This window comes from Cibotium barometz, chromosome 21, assembly GCF_041138505.1.
Source record: "Cibotium barometz isolate CiBa-2024 chromosome 21, ASM4113850v1, whole genome shotgun sequence".
Taxonomy (NCBI): domain Eukaryota; kingdom Viridiplantae; phylum Streptophyta; class Polypodiopsida; order Cyatheales; family Cibotiaceae; genus Cibotium; species Cibotium barometz.
The window spans coordinates 24,794,231-24,815,211 of NC_141066.1; positions in this window are offsets into that span (position 1 = coordinate 24,794,231).

Genomic DNA, 20,981 nt, shown 5'->3' on the forward strand with positions numbered 1-20,981 from the left:
TTGAGGGGAGGTGTTGAAAATACAAGTGAATAGGTTGTGTGTGGGAACAAGCTCTTAGATAGAGGCTGTAAAAGAGGAGATGTAATTGTGAAAGAACCTGTGAAAAGGTGAGAAGAATCTACTGGGAGAGAATAATGGGTAGCATGAGGGAATTTAGGAGTGTGGAGATATTCTGGGAGATATTCAGGGAAAAGAGAAGAGGTAGAGAGAATCACGCAAAAGGTGGAGATATTCTGGGAGTGAATCATGGAGAAATCAATGGGATTTGATGCTTGATGTAAACTCTATAAATTGAGGCATAGCCCTAATGAGAATTTGTTGGTTTTTGAGTATCCATGCCTACATTAATCTATTTGCTAATTATTCACTAATTACATCTTAATTATTTCTTAATCACTTTGTTAATCATGTTGATTCTAGTGTTTGATCCACCATAGTTCATCATTTTGCTCAAATTTCAACACTATGGGCCTATAGGACAACTCATAAACTCTCTCTTGGTTTCACACCTTTTCAGTTAGTTTATGGAATGGAGGCTATTTTGCCAATAGAATTGGAAATCACAAGTCTTCGCACATCTTTTGCATGCTTGAATAATGAAGAAGAAACACATGCCCAATGCCTAGCACAACTGGAGATCTTAGATGAGAGGCGACTTCAAGCACTTCAAAATTTGGAGGCTGCACAACAACGGCGCAAGGCAAGGCATGACACTCTCACGAAGAAGAAGAAGAAGTCAGAACTCAAGCAAGGAAGCTTAGTCATGAGGTATGATGGCCGTGTGGAGAAACGGCTAGATAAGAAGCTTCTTCGACGATGGGAAGGCCCCTTCAGGATAAAGCAAAAGTTCAAAAATAACACCTATCTTCTAGAGGATGCAAGTGGCTAGGAGTTTCCCGGATGTGCCAAAATGAGTACTGGCTAAAGATATTTTACCCTCGAGCACCATGGCCAGCAGACCCTTAAGACAAGCATGGAGGATCTGCTGGGGGGAAAGATGTGACATGAAAATTTGATATCTTTCATTTTCAATTTTGTGCATATTTTGATGGTTTCTCAATGGTAATAAGGTGGAAGCTTGTCCAAGAAGATTGCGGCGCCCACAATGGAATAACGGCGTGGTGATGCGGCGGCTTGGCGACTACCCCGATAACAGCATTCTACCTTCAAATATAATGGTTTTACTTGATTTAGGGTGCACACATTGTAAATGGCACAAGTATGCTTGATAAATACTTTGGTACGGTAGATAGGCTAGTGATGTGGAAAATAAAAGTGGGCCTTCATGCTCACATGGATTTTTATTGAATTATTAATATGGTATTCACCATAAGGCTACAAGTTGGGGAGTGTGGAAGGCATGTAGAGGAGTGTGTGTAGGTGCATAATTGGGAAAGATTCTTCTAGAATGCCTACATGGAAGAGGAGAATTCCACCATGTGTAAGTGGGATCTCCACCTACATGCCACTTAGACTTGGCTATTATCTCATCATACTTTCAAAGTAAAAAAGTCTTCAATTTAATAATTAATAGAAGACTTAGCCTAAGAGGACAATTGATGGTGACATCTACCCTTATGTCACTGAAGGGTTGAGATTTTTATGTTGTAATTTGTAACAATGAAAGAGAGGGTGATTCTCCACCTATAAAAGGAGCCCTCCTCTCCCTTTCAAATCAATGAATGAAGCCTCCTCAATTGAGCATTTTGTGTCATTGCCATTCTCTTATCTTTCAAATCCTTATTCAAACACTCTCTTTACATGTGAATATCTCATTTAGCATTAGCTTCTCATGCTTAACCCAATTTTGGACCTCTTTGATGATTCATGGTAAGTGGGATAAGGAGTTATTATCTTGGCGGGCCTGTGACTTCTCAAGGTAGCCCTTGCCTTATTGCTGCCCTCCTTTGGAGGTACCAATGGTTTTAGCGGTAATGAGCATGCGGAAAGACTTTGGGGACCATAGGTAAATCTTTACGATTGTCCGCTAAGCAATGTTAACCCTTACCCTCTAGCTTGAATCATGAAGGAGATGAAAGGCAAGAGGCTATGTGAAAATTGAGGTTTCATGCAAAGAGAGGAAAGTGCAGTTTTGTGGTCCAATACCCAAATTTCAACCGATAATTACTCATCACTCGGGTGTTGTTTTATAAAATTGATTATATGGCTAGGAAGCTCTTTGTATGCTCTTTCTCCTCATGTAACTAATTTCTTAATCCCTTACTTCATTGATGATCAGAATTTCTCCCAAAGTTGCTATTTTTAAGACGAATTTTGGTAGTTTTATAGTCTTGTAGTAAAATGCTCATAACTTTTCGCTCGGTTGTCCGTTTTTGAAAGTTTTTATATAGGCGTGAAGCTCTCTTCAAGCTCTATGCACCTATGTAATCCTATCTTGTATAACCTATATGGATTTAAAACTGCAATTCTCTGTGTATCTCTATTTTTATAGACTTTTGGCCATTATTTCTTCTTAATCATGATTAATTCCTCCTAATCTCTTATCAAAAGGCAAACCCCATGTGTCTTATCCTCTTGTAAGTGATTGCTATATTCTTTTTCTTTAATATGTTCCATCCAAATCGCCTAATTCAAACGGATGAACCTTACCAATATTCCCCGTATGTTTCCGTTCATATAATTCTGAGTCGGAAGATTTTCTTCCAACAAAGAATTGCCCTCTTGTTTGGAGCTGCCAGATTGGCAAAAATTCTTGCTTCTCCTGAGCCTTTCATCTTTCCTTCCATGAATTATGATCTCACCTTTGATGTGTATATCTTTATCTTAACCTAGGGAGAGAAAGGGAGGTGAGGAGGCTATGAGGTTTCATACAAGTGTGTTTTGATTCTAAGAAGTGACCGAAGTCAAAACCCCAACTTTGTGTCACAGTGCCATTCTCCCTTACATTCTAGGACGAATGGCAGTGGTGCCATTCTGAAGGCCTCACATCACATCATCTTGAGGGGTACAATAGCACCACTGCCATTCATCCTTTCTTTTAGGGAAGAATGGTAGTGGCTTCTATTCTCAAGTCCTCCCATCCCCTTGAAGGGGAGAATGGCACGATTGCCATTATCCCTTACATTCTATGAAGAATGGTAGTGGTGCCATTCTATGAAGAATGGTAGTGGTGCCATTCTCAAGGCATCCTATCACTTCATCGAGAGAATGGTAGTGGTGCCATTCTCCCTTACATTCAGAGAATGGAAGTGGTGCCATTCTTCCCTACACACCCAAGGAATTGGAGTGTTGCCATTCCCAAGGCCTCCCATCACTCACCTTGAAGGGGAGAATGGCACCACTTGCCATTCTTCCTTGTATGCAAGGAAGAATGTCAGTGGTGGTGCCATTCTCAAGGCCTCACATCCAATCATCTTAAGGGGTAGAATGGCATCACTGCCATTCCCCCTTACTTTCACGGAAGAATGAAATGGCTTCCATTCTCAAGTCCTCCCTTAAAGGAGAGAATGGTACAACATGCCATTCTTCATGGGGAGAATGGCACCAATACCATTCTTGCTTACATTCAAGGAATGGGAGTGGTACCATTCTCAAGGCCTCACATGCCATCATCATGAGGAGTATAAAAGCACCACTGCCATTCCCCCTTACTTTTAGGGAAGAATGGGAGTGACTTCCATTCTTAGGTCCCTCCATCACCTTGAAGGGGAGAATGGCACAACATGCCATTCTCGCTTATATTCAGCAGAGAATATGGTGCCATTCTCCCTTACCATTTAGGAAGAATGGCAGTGGTGCCATTCTCAAAACCTCCCCTATCACTTCATGATGGGGATAATGGAACCATTGCCATTCTTGCTTACATTTAAGGAATGATAGTGGTGCCATTATCAAGGCCTCACATCTTATCATCTTGAGGGGTATTATGGCACCACTGCCATTCTCCCTTATTTTCAAGGAAGAATGGTAGTAGTGGCTGCCATTCTGAAATCTTCCCATCACTTTGAAGAGGAGAACGGCACGACATGCCATTCTCCCTTACATTCAACGAAGAATGGAAGTGGTTCCATTCTCGCTTACATTCTAGGAAGAATGGCAGTGGTACCATTCGCAAGGCCCCCTATAACTTCATCCGGAGAATTGCAGTGGTGCAATTCTCCCTTACATTCAACAAATGTCAGTGGTGGCTTTGTCAAGGCCGCTCATCACTCACTTTGAAGGGGAGAATGGCAGCACTACCATTCTTCCTTGAATGCAAGGAAGAATGGCATTGGTGCCATTTTCACATCCCATAATCTTGAGTAATAGAATGTCACAAATGCCATTCCCCCTTACTTTCAGAGAAGAATGTTGTGGCTTCCATTATCAGGTCCTCCCACCTTGAGGGGGAGAATGGAATGACATGCCAATCTCCTTTACGTTCAAGGAGGAAGAATGGTAGTGGTTCCATTCTCCCTTACATTCTAGGAAGAATTACAATGGTGCCATTCTCAAGGCCTTCTATCACTTCATCGGGAGAACGAGAGTGATGCCATTCCTCAAGCCTCCCATCACTCACCTTGAAGGGGAGAATGGCACCACTACCATTCTTAATGGCAGTGGTTCCATTCTCAAGGGCTCAAATCCCATCATCTTGAGTGGTAGAATGGAACCACTACCATTCCCCCTTACTTTCAAGGAAGAATGACAGTGGCTTCCATTCTCAAGTCCTCCGATCACCTTGAAGGGGGAGAATGGCACGACTGCCATTCTCCCTTTCATTTAGGGAAGAATGGCAGTGGTGTTATTCTCAAGTCCTCCCATGAGCACGAAGGGAGGAATTGAAAATGGCACCACTTTCATTCTCCCTTACATTCAAGGAAGATTGGCAGTGGTTCCATTCTCCCTTGCATTCTAGGAAGATTGGCAATGGTTCCATTCTCCCTTGCATTCTAGGAAGAATGACAGTGGTGCCATTCTCAAGGCCTCCTATCACTTCATGGGGATAATGGCACTGGTGTCATTCTTGCGTACATTCAAAGAATGGCAGTGGTGCCATTCTCAAGGTCTTATATCCCATCATCTTGAGGGGTATAATGGCACCACTTTCATTCCCCCTTACTTTGGAATCGCATCAGTTGCTTTCATTCTCAAGTCCTTCCATAACATTGAAGAGGAGAATGGAACAACATGCCATTCTCCCTTACATTCAAGGAAGAATGACAGTGATGCCATTCTCCCTTACATTCTAGGAAGAATGGAAGTGGTGCCATTCTTAAGGCCTCACATCCCATCATCTTGAGGGTTAGAATGGCACCACAACCATTCACCCTTTCTTTCAGGGAAGAATGTCAGAGTGGCTTCCATTCTCAAGTCCTCCCATCACCTTGAAGGTGAGAATTGCACGACTGCCATTCTCCCTTACATTATAGGAAGAATGGGAGTGGTGCCATTCTCAAGGAATCCTATCACTTGATCAAGAGATTGGTAGTGGTGCCATTCTCCCTTACATTCAAAGATTGGGAGTGGTAACATTCTCAAGAATGGCACCACTTCCTTTCTCCACCTACTGGGACAAAGATTCACTTTGATGATGACAGACCATCAGAGTTTAAAGTGGATCTTCACTCAGAAGGACCTCAACATGTGCCAAAGAAGGTGGATGCAGACCTTATGGGAATTTGATTTTGAAATCAAGTACCATCCAAGAAAAGAAAATGTAACAGATGCTCTCAGCAGAAAAGCCTCCTTGCTTGCAATTATTGTAATATCAAATCCTTTGATTATTGAAGTCAGAGAGAAGATCATGCAGGATAGATTCTTTGGCCCTATTGCTACCCTACTTATGCAGGAAAGCAAAACTCCACAGGAGTTGAACAAAGTTCAAGGGTACAGCTAGGATGATGGCACTATGTATTATAATCGCAGGCTATGCATTCCCAATGATGAGAGAACCAAGGACCAAATTTTGAATGAAGCCTATGACAGTCTTATATAGCAGGACATCTAGGTTTCATCAAAACCTACATGTCTGTAAAGAAAAGCTTCTTTTGGCCTAGCCTGAAAAAGGATGTACTGAATCATGTATATCAATGTCTGACATGCCAGAAAGTCAAAGCAGAAAGAGTAAAAATGCCTGGAAAGTTACATCCATTGGATATCCCCCAGATGAAGTGGGAATGTATCAGTATGGACTTTATTACCGGATTACCTTCAGTGCAATCAGGTTACAACTCCATTTTTGTGGTAGTTGACAGACTAACCAAAGTCGCCCATCTGATCCTAGTAAAAGAAACCTACACTGTAATGGATGTGGCCAGAGTGTTCCTCAAAGAAATCTTCAGATTGCATGGCATACCCAAGAGAATAGTAAGTGATCGAGATCCCAAATTTACTTCAAGGTTCTGGACTGCATTTTTCGAAAGGAGTGGGAACTTTCTTGGATCTCAGCATAGCTTATCACCTTGAGACCGATGGTCAAACCACTGAAAGGCTAAACTAAGTAATCGAAGATATGCTTCAGTCATGTTGTGGCAGGGAACCCAAGAAGTGGCTAACCTATTTACACCTCGTCGAGTTCACCTACAATGCTTCTTATCACCGAAGTATCGAGATGAGCCCTTTTAAAGCTCTGTATGGACAAGATTGCTTAACTCCATTAACTTGGTCCGACCCATTGATTAGGGTCGAGATGTCTAGACAGATGTTTGACGGCATGGAGGAGAAGATGCAGTCAATTCGTAAAGCTACCCAGGATTGACAGAAGCAGTATGCAAATAAGAAAAGGACAGACAGAAAGTTAGAAGAAGCGGATATGGTCTTCATTAGAGTACGGCCCAAAATAAGTTCTCTATCTCTTGGGAAGTACAAGAAGTTATCCCCCAGATATTGTGGGCTATATCTGATTACAAAGAAGGTAGGTGACTTAGCCTACGAGCTTCTTATGCCTTCTCATCTCAAAGTTCATAATGTATTTTATGTAAGCCTTCTAAAGAAATATGTGCCAAGCCCAAATCATGTACTTGATAATGAAATCCTAAACTCTTCAACCCAAGGGCAGATCGAACTCCAACCTGAAGAAATTCTTGATGTTCGAGAAAAGATTCTCAGGAATAGAATTCTCACAGAATTATTGGTAAAATGGAAGTTCTATCCCTTTGAAGATGCCACCTAGGAGAATGAAGCCGATCTATTGCAGGATTACTCCCAGTTTTTGCGAGATGAGGACATCTCACATTTTTCAAGTGGGAGAGAATGTAAGATTCCTCCCTAGCCTCTCAATATGTCCGGCATCTTTCCCTATAATTAAATCCCTCTTCAGAAATATAAAAGATCTTGTTTCTACCAGTTTTGGCCTAGAGAGAGAAAATCTTCTAGAGAGTGGTAATTCAATTTTTAAATATTTTTGGATAGAAAAATACCTCATTTTATTAAAATAAGTTTCCCTGAAACAAAAGTTCAAAAAGATTTTCAGAAGGTGCATTAGAAATTAAGTATAATCTGTTCAAGAGGCATTGTCATGGGGGTCAAGATTTTTTACAAAAGTGTTATTCTCATTAAATTTGATTTTATGCATAGAAAGATGCATAAATGAATTTTTTTATTACAAAAGTGTTGTTCTCATTAAATTTGATTTTTATGCATAGAAAGATGCATAAAGGATTTTTTTAAATTAAAAAAGCGTTATTCTCATTAAATTTGATTTTTATGCATAGAAAGATGCATAAAGAAATTTTTTAATTACAAAAGTGTTATTCTCATTAAATTTTATTTTATGCATAGAAAGATTCATAAAGGAATTTATTTTATTACAAAAGTATTATTCCTATTAAATTTGATTTTATGCATAAATAGATGCATAAATGGATTTTTTTAATTAAAGAGTTATTCCCACTCAAGTTGATTTTTATGCATACATAGATGTATAAAGAATTTTAATATCAAAATTAGAATTCTCTTAAATTCTATGTTTAAATTCTATAAGTATTTGATAAATGAATAATTAAATACTCTAAAGAGAGAAATTTCTATCGTTTTATATTCACACGGATTGTGAAAAGAGAATTCAGGAAATCTATCAAGATCAAAATATTCAGATAAATGATTAATCTATTCCTCATTGGAATTCGTAACTAATTTAAAAATCAGTTAAGTGAATATTCAAAGAAAGAAATTCAGTAAAATAGTAACTGAATTATCAAACCTTTTCGAGAAAGATAGATCAGGAAAAATCTTATCCAACTCGAACCGTGAATCAGACTATGACCACGACCAAACTCTTTCGTCAGTTTTGAGGAAAGAAGGTGTGACCAGTTTAGAAAAATACACTCAAAACTCGAACCAAATCTGAAACTAAGTTTGAGACCCTTCGAATTGATCTGTGGATCAAGGTTATGGAATTCGAGGAATTCTGATATGAAATTCAGAATTCTGATCAAGAAGTTTTGGGAATACTGATTCAAGAAATACTCCTTGTATTCAAAAGAAAATCAAACTGAAAACTTGCATAGAAATGAGATGTGATGTAAATAGATGTGAATTTATAGCTTTTACAAAATTAAGTTTGAGACCCTTCGAATTGATCTGTGGATCAAGGTTATGGAATTCGAGGAATTCTGATATGAAATTTAGAATTCTGATCAAGAAGTTTTGGGAATACTGATTCAAGAAATACTCCTTGTATTCAAAAGAAAATCAAACTAAAAACTTGCATAGAAATGAGATGTGATGTAAATAGATGTGAATTTATAGCTTTTACAAAATTAGGAATCCCTTTCAAAATTGTGCGTGCTTTATGTTGCTTCCACGTGGGTAGCTTTGCTTGCATGCTTTTGTAAAGGGTCTCAGGCTACCCAAGGTAAAGAGGGAATTTGTTCTTTTTAAAAAGAAGGAAGGTATATTGAGAAAAAGGGACAACACAACTCACCATAGGAACACCTCCATTATTTAATGAAATAGAAAGGAGAGGAAGAGAGAGCTCTTGGATATCTAAAAAAAACAGTGTGTGTCCACAAAGGAGGGAGTGAGAGTGGAGCTCAACATTACATGCAAGAGAGAAGCTCAACTTCATGACCTGACCTTTGCGAGTGGATTGGTCTAAGAGTTCAAGTCTTCTTCAGATGGGAGAATTTATACCCTGATGAGGATGAGATTTCAGTGTTAGTTGAATCTTTACAGCCACTGCGGGTGTCTTGTTACACCTACTCATCATCGTGAGTGGTGAAAGTCCATCTTTGTATCTATTGCATGGTAGATAATAATGAAGAAGGAGAGGGTTCCCTTATTTTTTTTCTATTTAAAACAATGTTTGTACCTCTTCACTCATGGAAGATATGCTCATTGTTATTTTCTCATATACATTTTTTTCAAGCAAGTCTTTGATACAAGAGACAGAGTGTGAGAAAAAAAAATTCGGTTTCGTATTGGGTGAGTGTCTTTTTATTTTGAAAGGTTAAAAGTGTGGATCACGCAAAGTGTTTGTTTGTGAAATGCTTCACATTAAGAGCCTTTTTAACTTTTTGCTCATCAACTTGAATTACCCCATCTCTCTCCTCTAACTGTTCACTTCTTTTCCTAGTCTTTTTTGCACTAAGGAATTGTTGGGATTTTCTCTTGCTTTTAGGGCATGTGTGCATCTTGTCAAGGTGAATGTTTTTCAATGAATGAATATAGAGTGCTATAGAGTTATATTTCCCTTTATTGCCTTTCTTTAGGTATCTCCACTGAGGAGTTCTTCATCGACGACCTCCACTTCACAAAAGTGATATGGCTATGTAACAAACCCATGAGATGGCTACTTTCCATGGGTACCCATTATTTTATGGTGGAGATGCGAAAGATTTTCTAGATAATATGAAGATTTCTTTTTCCATCTTTAATAAAGATACAATGGAGAAAAGCTAAGTTCTTTCACAATGGTATTGCGTAAGAATGCTTACACATGGTTCTTACCTCTTAATCTAGAAGTTCATGAGAATTTTACGGAGTTGGAAGTATTTTTTCAAGAAAAATATATATTGTCTTAAACCACTGAAGTCCTCTAGCAAAAAGTTCAATCTGTACATTAGGAACAAAAGTTCAACACATCCAGATAAATTAGTTTCACTTCATCACTAATCCGGGCAAGGTTGCGGAGTTCCTTAAAAAGGATTATTTTATTGGTGGTCTCCATCATATTCTTAGGAGGAAGAAAATGGAATTGGTTATCTCGAAAACTTATTCTGCAGCAGTAGCATTGGTAGCCTACAAAGAAAAAAAGATCAAGTATAAGAATTAGAAATTTGGTCAAAGAGATCAAGACTTGGCCTCCAACATGCATTAATCTTCACAACGACCCCAAGATGCCAATACCTTGGAGAAACTTACTCACCAACTTTGAGAATTAACAGCTCATTTGGCTGCTTAAGGAGTGGGATCTAGACCTCATTTGGCTGCTTAAGGAGTGGGATCTAGACCTCATGCACCATAGGAAGGTGGCGAAAGCTACCTAGGAGACAAGAAGTTGGTTTGTTGAAATGGTATTGAATTTGGCCATGGTATGTATAATTTACTACATCCTGGAAGAAAACGAGGTGAGAATTATCTTGTCTATCCCATTTTAATGGCTCAAGGGGGTCGAATATGGCAAAAAATCCATCTATGCAATGTGGAATCAAGATAGGGGTGATAATCCTCCACCTAAAATCAATGGAGATGGTTGTACTTGTCCCATCTTTACCATATAGGGGGTACATGTAGTGGAATTCAAAGAAAGGGATAAAAAGCAAGATGAAATAGAAATGAAGAAGAAGTGGAATGTTTTTCATGGGAAGAAAACACGAGCTCATAAGAAAATAGACAATAAGGAATCATCCGATGCGGTATAGAAGAAGAAGCAAAAAGAAAATGGTGTAGAAGGTAGTAAGAAGAAAAGAAGGAGGAGAATTGGGTTGTTGGATCTTACTCTTGGTCATGGGGCGGAGCCATAAAATTTGAGAGAGGATATGAGGAAGAAGATACCTAACATCAAATGGCCTCAACTTTTCACTTTGTGTCTTTAGGCAAGGAGGGAATTAAACAGAAGTACGAGCATCAAAATGACTAGAAGGAGGAGTGAGCAACCTTCTCATATCATTCTTATATTCCATTGGAGGTCCAAAAGGATTTTGTTCCCACTTTTGGCTTTCTAGAGTCTCATACACTCTTGTAGAGTTTCTTGTCATTTAAAACTTTCATGTTTAAATTTAAATTTGATTCTAAATGTAAGGAAAGATAAACTCTTCGCAAAATAGCCCCTCATGAAGGTTTTACCTAGAATCTAGTCATAAACTAGTCAAATATTCTATTTTCTAATTCTTTATCTCCAAAAGTGTTTATTCTATGAGTCTTTAGACTAAGGCAAGCATTTTAAATTAAAAAAATCAATCATTAAGCATTCCATGCCTCAACTCAAATTCTCTCATATACATGCTTATCAATTTATCTATTTAATCTCAAAAGAATTTAAAGCAAAATAATAAAAAGAGTGTTTGTGTACTTCCCTGGTATATTTTATGATGTCTTGATTGATTGGGAATCCATGTCTACTCTCCAAAAGTTGTGGAAGAGATTAAAATTATCAGAACACATGCGGTCTACAATCTCACATGGGCGGAATCAACTGTATGTGAAAGTCGACTCCAAAAATAGGTCACGTTTTACTTTTTTATCAATTTTTGATTTGCATGTCTATCTACACACTTAAAGATTTCCTTTGAGTATACTAACTAATTAATAACTCAATCTTAAGTTTTCACTTAATTTTAACACTTAGAATCTTTACTGCTTAAAAACCCACTGAAAACCTATTGGATTTCATTACTAAAATCTATAGCATCCAAAACTTAGGATTATCTTTAATCATAACTTGGTTAATCTCAGAGGTATGTTACAATTCTGAACGGGAAAAGGATTTCCCAAAAAAAGACCAGAAACACGCTTACTTAGATGAATGTAATTACTTGTGTGTCTGACTTATTCCTAGATTCCCTGGGAAAGGAATCTCGAATTCTTGAAAGGATTGAGGATCCAAAAGAGAATGGAAATTTAGACTTAATTGAATTGAGTCAACAAAAAATTACCTTTAAACTGAGCCAAGTAATGGCCAAGACTTAGAAGCTCTATCCGTGTGAAAAGTAGAGTAACTGTACTCTAAACTGAATTGATTGTGGAACAAAAATTCTGATAAGAAGATCAAGGAAAGTTTATAATCAAACCTGATTTGTTCAAAACACTATATTCGTGAGTTTGGGAATTTCCCAACTCCCATTTTTTGAATACTAAAAAGGTAGGACCTGGATAACATGCCTATAAGTTTTTCAAAACCATATCATGTGACCTATTGTTGGAAAGCGCTTGAAAAATGGAATCTAGTGAGCTATAGAGCGCTCAATTTGGAGTAACGGTGTTCAAGTTATGGTTAATCCAAAGATTTGACCACATATCCCAAACTTATGGGAAATTCCCATATTCCCCAATATGGTGTTTCAAAGCAAAAAGAGACCATCTTTGTTAGTGGGAATTGGATTGAGGTGTAGAATGATGTAGATTGATGTGTAGTTATGTGTGGGATGATGTGGGTAATGTGTGGATTGATGTGCAGTGGTGTGTGGAAGGATGTGGAATGTGGAGAATGATGTAGAGTGATGAGAAGTGATGTGTGGGATGATATGAATGAATGTGAAAAAGATGTGGGATGATGTGAATGAATGTGGAAATCACATGGGATGATGTGAATTGATGTGGGATGATGTGAATGGATGTAAATTGATATGGAACGATGTGAATGGATGTGAAAGGATGTGATATGAATTGATGTAGAAAAATGTGAGAAAATGAGAAATGATAAGGAAATATGGGAATTTTGTTTGAAAATTGTACTTGTATGTGAAACCTCTTTTTTAATGATTGTTTTATGTCAAGAATGCTAGGGAGGGCATTTTGACTATCTTGTGGAATGAGGTCATGGGGACCTAAGTGAAAATGTTACAATAGCCTGACGGAGAGTCAAAGAAGGATGTGTCGGGTGGCAAGATCGACCAAGGTCTTGACCAGCCTCGGTTCAGTTAAAATGGTGAGCTTCTGGTATGGTGGATGAGGAATCATGGAAGAGGCATATGAGTGAAGCGCTAGGTCACATGTGCGAAGGAACTTAGAGGGTCCTGACCATACGGTGCTCGAGTCGAAAGGGAAGAAAATGAGTTGTGAACACGCGCATGGATCTGGTTGATTGACCTTGCTGGTATTCAACGAATGACTTCATGGCTCTTTTACATGATCTTGTTGGTTGATCTAGCAGATCTTCAATGGAGAGTCCATATGGATTTTATGAGATTATATTCCTAGGTACTATGGGCTAGGAAGTATTGAAAAGGCCCCTGAGTGAGCAGGTGGTGAGCGTTCTAGTTGCAATGATGCCATAGGTACGCTGAGGAAGGAATGAATGGAATATAGATTTTATGAGATTATATTCCTGGGTACTATGGCCTAGGAACTATTGAAAAGGCCCTTGAGTGAAGTACTAGGTGAGCCTAGAGGGACTGACCAAGTGGTGAGGGTTCTAGTTGCCGATGATGCCATAGGGAAGCTGAGGAATGAATGATTGGAAATTGGATTTCATGATTGGAAAGTAGAAAAGTTGGAATTGGATCCTGGAACTGGAATACTGAGGATTATGATGGAAACACTATGGTTTTATTGCAATGCTGTTTTGGAAATAGTTGAATCTAAGAAAAGGCTATTTCATATTGGGTACATAAGTGGTGGGTCTATTTAATTTTTGCATGACTGCTGGCTAGGGGGCTAGGGAACTCTTTTCCCAGGTACCCGGGACAAAACATAACCAAATTTTATAATAGATCCTATCAATATAGTGGTTGGGGACGGTTAGCTAACCCATGCGATTGATGGGGTTAAGGCTGGATTGATGGATTCCTATAATGGAATTTTATTCTATTCAAGTTATGTAGTTGAAGTAAGTCACAAGATAATTCTTGATCTATGGAAAAGATTTCAACAGCTCTGCCTCTTTTGATGGGAAAAAAAGCGTTGGCCTCTATGAAACAAGTGCAAGTTCCTCCTTTTTTTCGGCCATGTGACCCATGGGTTTGGTCGGAATACAAAGGATAGTTAGGGCCCTTGACTACATTAGAAGATTTTTCATGGAGAAATGGCGTATGTTTTCTGGGTGAGGGAAGTTTTTCTTGGGTTTGGTTTTGAAGGAACCAAGGGATTAGTCTCTTGTCCGAACATTCGTGGGCAAGGCCCCGAGTGGGAAGCTTTGCCCTGCGCATGAGGTTGCTACTTCCGCTACTAGCACTCCAGAGTTCAATGCGCAGAGAAGGCAGGCATCTCATAGTTGGTATCGGAGCGAATTGGTTGAAGTTGATCAACCAAGAAGCAAGGAATGTCAAAAATTTATGAGTTAACAACAAAAGATTGTAATTCTGTGTTAAAACTCGTACGAATTGATATTCAAAATGGAAATTCTGTCTTAAAACTCATACGAATTGATATTCAGAATGGAAATTCATAAATTGGAGATTGGGTTTTTAGATGGAAGTACCGCAATTGTGTGGCATCCCCGACTTGCTTGAGGCCTAGATATGATAGCATTTGCCTTATAACCCCAAGGAGCGTGACTACCCGTATATACTATGGGTATACTGCAGCTCTTTATTGACACTATATACGAGTAAATCTAAGACCTTGATGCTATCCTAGATGATGATTTTTTGAATGCTGGTTGATATGATTTTAGAATTCTGGTTGAAAATTGATGAATTGATTTGGATTCTGATTGAAGGATGATGATATTCTGAATTTTGATTGAAAGTAGATGAGTTGAATGAATCATGATGATGATGAATGAAGAGAATTCCAGTGATGATGTTAGTAGCTTGATAGACGATCAAGACTTTTAGCAGATCACTATGAGATAAGTGGATTGTGCTGATAGATTCTTCGTAGCTTCCAGTAGACCCAAATTGTGGAGTGGCGAATCGAGAACCTGTATAACTAAAATTTCCATGGAGAAATGTTCAGATGTTAATTGGATATTACCGGTCCGATGGACCATTATTGTGTTAAGGATATGAATGAGCTATTTTTTGATAATAAGTTATGTATGTTTCTTCTTATATAAGGGATCTTTATCCCAGGATTTTGAGAGGGTTGACCAAACTTTAAGCAACCCTAGAATCAGTTGGATCTAAAGTAAAATTCCTTTTTGGATTTGAATTATAAATAAAGTGATCTTTTCCTAAGATTCCTTGAGCGTCTTGTTAAGTTGGAAAAACGGACTTGACAAAGAAAAGAAAGAGTCCCACCCCCCAGATAGCTGCACAACATAAGCCACCAAAATAGCTGATGATAGTGGAGGAAGAAAGAGGACGGATAGATTTATGTCACCATTGATGGTCAGGGATAGAATTTGATTTTTGAATTAAGTACCGCCCTAGGAGTAAGAAGATGATTTTACCGAGATTATCCTCTAGCTGCCGAGATGAGGACATCTCACGTTTTTTAAGTGGGGTAGGATGTAAGATTCCTCCCTCCAACTTTGAGATGTAAAGGTGTAAGAACCTCCCCTTTAGTCTCTCTAATCATCTCCTATTTCAGAATGCAAGAAAACATTGTTTTCCTTTGTTTTTGGCCTAGAGAGAGATAATATTCTTGAGAGAGATAATATAGTTTTGAGATTATTTTGGATATAAATTTATCCCCTTTATTTAAGATGATTTCCCCAGAAATAGAAGTTTAAAAAGAGTTTTCTAACGTGCATTAAAAATTAATTGAAATGTGCATTAGACACGTTAACCTAAAAGGGTTCACATTTTCAGAAAATTATGGATTAAGGTCCAAAGAGTGTTCTAAAGGGCCAATAGGGTTAATCCAAGTGTTTAAATGAGAAAAATGCAAGAATAAAGGAAAATCTCCGAAAAAGGAGTAAACTCTCACATAAGATGAAGAGTTGTAAGATCCCTGTTCCCACCGAGTAACAGATTCGGGATACTAGCAGCGAAAATAGCACTTCTCGCGCGGGACAGGGGTCCCACATTCGGGGCCTCGTCCACGGATATCCGGATAAGAGACTAATCCGTCGGTTGTTTCGAAACCGAACCCGGAAAAACTTTCTTTACCGGAAAGCACGGGCGATTCCACCAGGATAACTTTTTACTCTAATGTAGTCAAGATCATTTCTGATCGAGCTGATCTAATTACATCTATAAGACACTTGGTCAGGTCAAGGAAGAAACTTGCACTTGGATCATTGGGATCAACGCTTTTTTCCCCATTTAAGAGGCACAGCCGTTGATTCCTAACCATAGAACAGTTACTGTCCGGGATTTATTTTATCTATCGTAAAAACAAAAGTTTGAGTCTCGATTTACGGATCCATCAGCCCAGCCTAACCCCATCCGATCCCATGGGTTAGCCAACCGCCCAACCACTGTAGTGATGGGATCCAATTTTTAATTTGGTTAGGTTTTGTCCCGGGTACCAAGGAAAAGAGTTCCAAGGCCCCCTAGCCGGATGTTCATGCAAAATAGAACTAGTCACACCACTCACACACCCAATATGAAATTGCCTTTTCACAGATTCAACCAGTTTAAAACAATCCTTTAATAAAACCATGGTATCACTGATCACCATCTTCCAATTTATCCAGTTGATTCTTAATTTTTCCATCCTTCCTTCATCAGAGTATCTATGGCATCATTGGCAACTAGAACGCTCAGGGGCCGTTTCGATAGTTCCTAGCCCTTAATACTCGGCAATATAATCACTTATCAAGATGGACTCTCGTTGAAGATCAGCAAGATCAACCAACAGATCCATATAAGGGGCCATGGACTCATCCATTGAAGACCAGCAAGGTCAATCAACCAGATCCATGCCCGATTTCAGAAAACAACTCCAACTCTGTTCCAATATCTTCCTCGACGCACGCGTGGGTATCCTAGGCGACCCAGAGCCCGAGCACCGTATGGTCAGCACCCTCTAGGATCCTTCGCAGGTGACCTAGCGCTTCACGCATAGGCCGCTTCCTTGGCCCCTCATCCACCGTACCGGAAGCTCACCATTTTAATCGCACCGAGGCTGGTCAAGACCTCGGCCGACCTTGCTACGCGAGACGTCCTTCATTGACTCCCCGTCAGCAGTTGCAACTTTACCATCACGACCTTAATCACAAGACGGTCAAAATGCTCCCCCCAGCATTCTTGACATAAAACAATCTTTTACAAACAGCATTTACAAACAGTTTACAATACAATTTCTATTTTAACTTTCATTTTTCCACATTATCCCTCATCAGTCTACATTACTTATTCCATATTCCATTTATATGTATACTCATCCCATCACATCATTTCCATCTCATCACTCAGATTCCCTCACATCACATATCGTATATTCACGTCCATACATCCACATCTATATGCGTACATTCACATCTACATGCATACATCTACATCTCTATGCATACATCCACATCCACATTCACATTCACCTCCATACATCTACATCTATATGCATACATCCACCTCCACATTCACATCCACATCTATACATCTACATCTACATGCATACATCCACTTCTACATCCACATCTACATCTATACACCTACATCTACATGCATACATCCACATCTCCATTCACATCTACATCTATACATCTACATCTACATGCATCCATCCACCTCCACATCCACATCTACATCTCTACATCTACATCTACATGCATCCCTCCATATCTCCATTCACATCTACATCTATACATCTACATCTACATGCATCCATCTATACATCTACATCTATACATCTACATCTACATGCATCCATCCACCTCCACATCCACATCTACATCTATACATCTACATTTACATGCATACATCCATATCTCCATTCCCATCTACATCTATACATCTACATCTACATGCATCCATCCACCTCCACATCCACATCTTCATCTATACATCTACATCTACATGTATACATCCACATTTCCATTCACATCTACATCTATACATCTACATCTACATGCATCCATCCACATCTCCATTTACATCCTCATCTACACATCTATTTCTACATGTATACATCCACATCTCCATGCATACATCCACCTCCACATTCACACTCACATCTATACCTCTACATCTACATGCAAACATCCATATCTCCATGCATAATAATATTCTTTTAATTAATCTAGGATGATAGTTCCTAGAATATGTTAGGAAGTCCTCTTTTTATGCTTCGAATGAAATTATTTTATGCGTAATTTCTATAAAAATTTTGCCATAGCTCCGCTACTATGACTGATAAATCTCAATTTTTTCTAAGGGATAAGGCTCATTAGTAAAGAAATAATTAGAATGGTCTCTAATTGGATCATCAATCCATAATGGATTGAATCATCAATATACATAAACTAAAAGCATAGAAAAAAGCCATTAATTTGGCCTCAAGCATAGCTTAATCTTGGATTAAGGAAAAGCTTCATTTGGATTAAGAATGGGTCATGAGTATGACCATTTCTTGAGTAAGAGAGAGAAATTACATAAAAACCATTAGAATTTAAACATAAATGGAAATTAACTTCTATAGCATTTATTAAATTATGTAACTCTTCACTACTATTCACCAATTAACTTCAATAGCACTTAAAAAACCATACCAATTAAACTTCTCAAGCTTGAGAGGGGTTGAGAAGAGAGAATCATTGAGTAATTATAGAAAAGATCGAATTTCACTATACTTATCTTATAATTTGCTTGATTCTTTGATCACGGTAGAGGCCCCCAACCAATCAATTGGTTTAGTATGTTGATGGAGCCACCAATGGGGATTGAAGAAAGAGAGAAGTGTCAAAAACTAGTGAATTATTAAAGAATTCACAGTTCTTGGCTTAGGTGGAGTAACAAAGCATAAGACACTATATATTTTGGCTTAGATGGAGTAGAATAACAAAGCATAAGACACTATATATTTTAGCTTAGGTGGGGTAGAGTAACAAAGCATAAGACACTATATTTTTTTCAACAAGGGGAGGCTTCTATTTATAGGAAAATTTGAGCTCCTAACCAAACAAACTGATTCTAGAATTTTCCAAGTCAGTTTGGTCACTTTTTGACCATTTTTAGATCAGTTAAGCTAACTTTTTGGAACTAGACTTGAATGAGGAGAGAGGAGAGATAAAATATCTCAATTTTTATGAGTTTAAAATTTATTCAAGCATGTGAAATATGCACCTCCTTTAAAGAATTCCCCTTCCTTACATATGTGTCATAATGGAATCATTTTGATATTGCTCATAGTTTTTTACTAATAAGCCTTGTACATTTTCAACTCTTCATCTTATGTGAAATATGTACCTCCTTTAAAGAACTCTCCTTCCTTACATATGTGTCATAATGGAATCATTTTAATATTGCTCATAGTTTTTTTACTAATAAACCTTGTACATTTTCAACTCTTCATCTTATGTGAAATATGCACCTCCTTTAAAGAACTCTCCTTCCTTACATATGTGTCATAATGGAATCATTTTAATATTGCTCATAGTTTTTTACTAATAAACCTTGTACATTTTCAACTCTTCACCTCATGTGAGCATTTACTCATTTTTGGGTATTTTCTTTTTACAATTTGGATTTATCTCCTCCCTACACATGGATTGATGCTATTGGCCCATAGGAACCTTAATTGGACCATAGTCTAAAGATTTATGAAAAATCTAGACCCTTAGGCTAAGGTTCTTTATACCTATTTCCAATTAATTCCAATTGCACATTGGAAAATTCTTTTTAAATTTTTGTTTCAGGGAAACTCATCTGAATTATAAGAGATATTTTTCTATCAAGAAATATTCAAAATCTGAATATTCTCTCTCTAGAATATTTTCTCTCTCTAGGTTAAAACAGTCACAAACAAGATCTCTTATATTTCAGAAAAGGGAATTGATTACAGGGGAATATACTAGACATCAAAAAGGGGTTGGGGGAGGAATCTTACATTCTACCCCACTTAAAAAATGCGAGATGTCCTCATCTCGCAACTTGGGATAATTTCGCAAGATACACGAATATGAGACTTAGAGAAAAATTTTAATCAAGATTAACCACCAAGAAAAGTCTTAAAGAGAGCAGGATTCAAAATGAGAACAAGATTTAATCTTTATTCATTCTCGGAACTTATACAGTAAAGATAAAAGAACTCTTTACACTTCCATAAGCCCGTCCATCATATGGTCACAAAAGCAGTCCTCACAAGCTGCACAAGTATAGGGTAACTCATCTATGGGAATGATTCTGCTGGTTATTGCCGCACCTATCTCAGTGGTATGAGGTGATCTAACAAAAGGACCTCTGAGAGTTAAGCCAAAAACGGGGTAAAGGCATATCTTCTTATGAGGAAGAAAACACGCCAGTAAGAAGACCCGCTCAAAAAATCCAAGATGTCTTGACCTCATGACGCAGTAGTATCGGGGACCCAAACCAAAGCTTCACTAACCATGGCCAAGCGGACATTGTTACGAAAGTGTTGCTGACCCCAGGGTGTTACCCTAGTTATGTTTTGATAGGTCCGCCATTTGGTCTGCGCTACAGAAGTTCCTAGGTGAGGAAAAAGTGAGCGCTCATACTGTTCTATAAAGTCTTTCTTCACAGACTCTCTTGCGTCTTGAAGGTGAGAAATCATCAGGGATAAAACTAATTCTTGTTGCCAAGCCATGAAGGAGATTAAGAAAGAAAGGAGATTGATGGGAGTAAGATTACTGTGAGCGACAAGTAAAAGTTACGACTTATATAAAGGAAGGAGCTAGCGTAACCTAGAAGCCAACAGTAACTTGCCACTGAAGTTTTACCGTCTTTCTATGATTTGAGTTTGACACATTTTTCTATAGAAGGCATTAAGAATTTTGAGATGAGGAGATAAAAGAAACTTGTAGGCTAAGTCACCTACTTTCATTGAATTCAGATATAAGGCTCACAATATCTGGGGGATAACTTCTTATACTT